Source organism: Hibiscus syriacus, unplaced genomic scaffold, assembly GCF_006381635.1.
Source record: "Hibiscus syriacus cultivar Baekdansim isolate YM2019G1 unplaced genomic scaffold, ASM638163v2 tig00111458_pilon, whole genome shotgun sequence".
NCBI classification, from domain to species: Eukaryota; Viridiplantae; Streptophyta; class Magnoliopsida; order Malvales; family Malvaceae; genus Hibiscus; species Hibiscus syriacus.
In genome coordinates, this window is record NW_024063097.1 from 927,482 (window position 1) to 933,990 (window position 6,509).

Here is a 6,509-nt window from a genome sequence, read left to right on the forward strand (position 1 = left end):
CCTAAACACATCATAAGCCTTTTCATTCAACCAAACAAACTTTACAAGCATATGAAAAACAAAGAAAATATGGAAAAAAATTCAAACAAAATAATGCATGCACCAAGTGCAATTGTGGTTGATAATTTATGGACAATGACATCCTTTTGCCATTCGGAACATCCAATCACTCATCAGACATTTAGGTTCTCAATTCAATTGGATTTATGTCTTTCTTCTGATGCCTCACTTTCTCCCCATTCTTCGATCAATTCTCAAGTTAGAACTCCACTGTCGACGAGTTTTTCTATCTCTACCATCAACGGTATGCACTTATAAGTGGGATATCCCAATATCCCCATTTGGAAATCACAAACACTATTTGGGTCGTAGCCATAAGCATAAGAGCTAGTACTCATCCTCAAAAGCCTTGGGGAAAGGTATTGACTCTTAATTAAATGGGGCAATTGGTCTGAAATAGGAACTTGAAAAATTTTGAGGGTTGTATTTTACGAAAACATCTTTTGTGGCCAGTCTTGAGTTACCTCCAACTTAATGTCTTTTCTATTATCTTCTTTCATTTTTTTTCTCTCTTCCTTCACTATTAGAGATATAAAATCTGCCCTACATGCCCAATTTCCTTCATTCATTTCATTCTTTTTTTCATGCCCTTCTTTGTTTGTCCCTCACTCGAGTTGACTATGTCAGCTTCAACCAGGTGACTGACTTTCAACTGTTTGACTAAAACAAACTAATTGTTGGCATCCAATTCTATAACTCTACATGCTAGAAGGTTCTAAACATGTCGCTTGAAGTTACCACATCTCTCAATAAAGTGTCCTTGGGCTCTGATGTGATATTCACAAGAAACTTTCTCATTATACCAACTTGGATAAGGGGAAACAAAGGTTTAGCACGATGTGGAGTAATCAATTAAGCTTCAAGTAACTTTGGGTATATCTTGTTGCATAGAAATGAAGCAAAATCAAGCAAAAGCTTACCATATTTCATTTTCTCCTCATCACGACCCACCAGAGGACCTGGTAAATGGGAAGTTTGAGATGAAAGAGATTGATCTTGAAGCTTCGTTTCTTGAATCATAGTTTTTGGTCTATCAAATCAATGGATTATAAGTTCTTGACCTCGGTCCTCTATCTCCTCAAGCTCATCAGAAAATTTTAAACTTCTAGAGAGTTTAGGTTCTCCATTTTCAAAGTACAATAGATCATCTGAAACGGGCCCTTGAACTATTAATATTAGAGACTTACACTCCTTCGTGGAATGATTAAATAGACCAATGTGATATCCGCACAAGCGTTTGGTACCCTGCCAAATTGGACGTCGATAAATGTGGGACCTTGGTGGAATTAGAACTAAAAGGTGATTCTTGAGGAGAAATTCCAGAAAATGTGAATATGACCATGTGATTGGGAGAAGTGGTGCCTTTCATTTATTCTTTCTAGCCATCTTTATTATCATTGGAATTTCCTCCATGCCCTTATTCTTTAAGTGAGACTCAACTTCCATGTTAAAAGCTTCAACCTCAGTTGTCCCTTTTTCTAGTATGACATCTGCTACAATTTTTGGAATCATACATGGTTTTTTATTTTGACTCGAATTACCATGCTCCTTAATAGGCTCTTGATTATCTGTTGATCTCACCATGGCTTCACAACCAACATCCAGATTCTTACACAAAGTCTTCACATTTTTTTTCATAACAGGATCATCTGACGGCTTCTCCCTATATATCATTGTAGTCATCATTCTCATTGATAACTTCGTAAAAATACTACATTTTAGGTCTTTTTACTTAAATTATTGATTGTCTAAATGCCATTGACATAACATTTTAGCTGCATATAGTTGCATTTAGGACATATTTTCATTTGGTGGATAAGTTTTACCGAGACAAAGTTTATTTGATTAAATTGATGCTGCTGATGAGAAAGGTTGTTTGTTGATTGTGATGATACAGGAAATGACTGAGGAAAAATTTATTTTCCAAGACAAATTAATTTACTAGGGCCAGTGGAACACAGAAGATGAAGACAGTGAGGAACATATTTTCCTTGCCAAGGTAAGATTTATCTTGCAAGTCTGACACGGATCTGATGAATTGCTGACGTCACCTGCCACCTGTCTGATTGGCCTCACGTGCAAGCAAGCCCAAGATTCTGACAATATCCAGCCACCTTTCCATTTATAGCATAGAAACGTCAACATGGGTATTTAAGGAATATTCAATAACACAAAACCCTAGGAATTCCCATTATAAATACCCACTCACAGCCACCAAAAAGAGGAGAGAGGGGAGAATCATATAGAGAAAATACCCTAGGTTTGAAAAAAGGTGGCCGCGACGTCATTTTTTTCCATCGCCCCCACTTATCCGTCCTTGGTGCCCTCCATAGCCAGGCTTCGCCGGGGCAGCGGCCAGGCCCTCGAGAGAGGCTGGTGCGCTGGAGCAGCCATGGTGGTGGTCTGATGTCATGACAAAGCTTTGTTCTGGGAGTTTTTGTTCCTCTTGTTCTTCATGTTTTATTTTTCTAAGGGCTTGTACTTAATGAATATTTTTGGGATGATGTTAACCACACCATAAACTATTTTAGTTGGTTTTGGGAATGCTTGGATGATATTTTATTTTACCGTTAATGAATGATTAAGTATGTTTTTGTTAAGTGTTGTTTTGTTCACTGTTTTAACCTTTTTCCTTGACACTGTAAGAGCTTCGAGAGATTGTCGTTTGTCTAGATATTGATTCTTAGATTCGAGAGAATTAAGATAGATCTATACGAACAATGGAGTGGATCCGGGATGGTGATGTTCTAACTTATCTACCTTAGAGATAATGAGAGGGTTTCAATCGACTAAAAGGGATAGACATTGGAGTAGGATAGATAATGACTATAGTTCACGCTGAGGGGTATTGCCACATCAACAGTATGACAAACCAAGGGTTGTAGCTCACGCCGAGTAGTATTGTCATAGCAACCGTCTAAGAATACTCAGTAATCCTGTTGGGCACCCTAAGCATAGCATACCATGCTCCTTAATAGGCTCTTGATTATCTGTTGATGTCACCATGGCTTCATAACCAACATCCAGATTCTTACACAAAGTCTTCACATTTTTTTGCATAACAGGATCATCTGACGTCTTCTCCCTATATATCATTGTATTCATCATTCTTATTGATAACTCCGTAAAAAGACTATCTTTTAGGTCATTTTAACTTAAGTTATTGATTGTCTAAAAGCCATTGACATAACATTTTAGCTGCATATAGTTGCATTTAGGACATATTTTCATGTGCTAGATAAGTTTTGCCGAGGCAAAGTTTATTTGATTAAACTGGTGCTGCTGATGAGAAAGGTTGTTTGTTGATTGTGATGATGCAGGAAATGACTGAGGAAAAATTTATTTTCAAAGACAAATTAATTTGCTAGGGCCAGTGGAACACAGAAGATGAAGACAGTGAGGAATATATTTTCCTTACCAAGGCAAGATTTATCTTGCAAGTGTGACGTAGATCTGACGAATTGCTGACGTCACCTGTCGGCTTTCTGATTGACCTCACGTGCAAGCAAGCCCAAGCTCCTGACAATATCCAGCCGCCTTTCCATTTATAGCATGGAAACATCAACACAGGTATTTAAGGAATATTCAATAACACAAAACCCTAGGAATTCCCATTATAAATACCAGTCACAGCCGCCAAAAAGAGGAGAGAGGGGAGAATCATACAGAGAAAATACCCTAAGTTTGGAAAAAGACAGTCACGGTGTCCTTTTTTTCCACCACCCCTATTCTTCTATCCTTGGTGCTCTCTATAGCCAGGCTTCGTCGGGGCAGCGACCAGACCCTCGAGAGAGGCTAGTGCGCTGGAGCAGTCATGGTGGTGGTCTGATGTCACGACAAAACTCTGTTCTGGGAGTTTTTCTTCCTCTTGTTCTTCATGTTTTATTTTTCTAAGGGCTTGTACTTAATGAATATTTTTGGGATGATGTTAACCATACTATAAACTATTTTATTTGGTGTTGGGAATGCTTGGATGATATTTTATATTACCGTTAATGAATGATTAAGTATGTTTTTGTTAAGTGTTGTTTTGTTCACTGTTTTAACCTTTTTCCTTGACACTGTAAGAGCTTTGAGAGATTGTTGTTTGTCTAGATATTGATTCTTAGATTCGAGAGAATTAAGATAGATCTATGTGAATAATGAAATGGATCCGGGATGGTGATGTTCTAACTTGTCTACCTTGGAGATAAGGAGAGGGTTTCAATCGACTAAAAGGGATAGACACTGGAGTAGGATAGATAACGACTATAGTTCACATTGAGGGGTATTACCACATCAACAGTCTGACAAACCAAGGGTTGTAGCTCACACCGAGTAGTATTGTCATAGCAACCGTCTAAGAATACTCAGTAATCCTGTCGGGCACCCTAAGCATAGCATACGAAATCATTCTTAGCATGAAATAACTTCTCGCTATAGCAAAACCAACCTAAGTGCCTCGTTAGAAGTCTGATTTTATGAGGTTTCTAGTTTATTTATAGAGTTTTGATAACTTTAGCCTTGACAAATTTTATTTGTTTACCTTTGCGTATTTTTCTTGCCTCGACCATACTTTTCTCGATCTGTTCATACCATTCACCATTGCACATTTTCCTTTTTTATATCATTAGATTTAAATACTTAGGATTAGTTAGTGACACCTATTCCTAGATGTAGTAATCTTTTAAAAGCCCTCCAGTCCTTGTGAATATGATACTCACTCACTACTATATTACTTGCATCGATTGTGTATACTTGCACAGATTTGTTTGCCTTAGCATATGCATTTACAAGTGATCACTCATCAACTTGGACATCTGCTCTCTAGATTCAATTTGAAACTTTCTTACTTCATCGATCACTTCTTGTTGAGTTATGAAAAATTGTTCTTGAAGCCTCTCGATCCTATTAGCGCGCACTAATATCTCATTCATGGATCTTGATCTTTCTCTAATTGGGGAAGCTTTGATTTGCTTTCAGAACTTCTGTCATGAAAATCTCTACGAGTTACTTCCATACTCCAAGGTTAATACATATGAAAATGCTTAAATACTATCATGCCATGCATAATATAGAGATGAGAATGCATAAATGCAAAGATACAAAAGATACTGATCCCAAAAATAATTGTTCCTAGAACAATTCTTGAAGAACTGACAATGTCACGGTACTATGGGAAAGCAAAAAATTAAAGATTTTCTAGATTTATCTCCTAGTTGTTCAACTCCTACGAATGGCTAGATGATGCATCATCCTTTGTCAGATTTGGGCACATTGAAAACCTTCAAAGCTTCTACTTCCTCTCTTATGGCAGAAATTCATTAAGTTGGTTCGTGACCTTTAGCTATTGGTTTCAACATTGAATCTTCATTAGTTTAGCTTATTTCCTAGTAGGTAAATTATCTCATAGTTCTAGTTTCTTTGCATTGTCCAAATAGGTATATTTGAATATCTATCTAAACCAACGAAAGACATTGTTATAGGCATTGTTAATTCAAGAACCTTCTAAATGACCAACTATTTTAGATATCAATACTTTTGAATGATATGTCATGTTTATGCAAGAAATGAAATCATAACAAAGCATACAGAAACCAAAATGAAATCAAGTTAGTAGAAATGATAATAAAAGTAATTTGAAAAGGCAAAAATAATTAAATACAGCTCATAAACGAGGCTACAAATAAATATACAGAGGGAATTAAAGTCCTAACCATATACGTTCTAATTCTATTAGGTTATCCATATGGCTCTAGTGGGGTGGGCTTACTAAATTTTCTATATGGAGTTCGGTTCTAAAATGGTTCCCTAACTTTCCTTACAACCTGCTAAGTTTAATAAAGACTTCGATTCTGGCTCATTACTGACTTGCAAATTGAATTCAACTTAGGGGATCATACCACTAAATATATATCACAGAAGATAATATCCGAACAGACACTTAGAATGCTTTCCAGAGGTACTTTACCAGACCTACACGAGGAAGACCAATGTTCCTCTATTGTGTGGTGTTTCCCCTACTCAGGTGAAACTGGATGAAGCTCGGGTATAGAGCTATGATTTGCAACAGTTCTAGGTATATTCAATTAAGTGAAAGCATTAACCTGAGAGAAAATCTCTTTCAGTTTTTTTGAAAGAACATAATGGATTGTAAATTGAATAAATTCAAACTTAAATTTCTAAATTTCAAATATAGGGTAATTGACTCGTGGCTCAACTATCAATTTTAATTTTAGGAAACAAAAGTCGCCAAGCTGTCGACAGTGTTTTTTGCCTAGGTGGGGAAAAAACTAGTACAACTAAAATGAAGGGGTTTTCTTTAAAAAGGTTTTTGAAAGACTGAGAGTCACCACCAACCATTTTTAAGATGCGATTGAAACACCAAGAATCAAGTAATTTTAATAAAATATTTATTTTTTAAAAATACCAAATTTTAGCTTAAAAAACTAGAAAATAAGTTCAGAAGT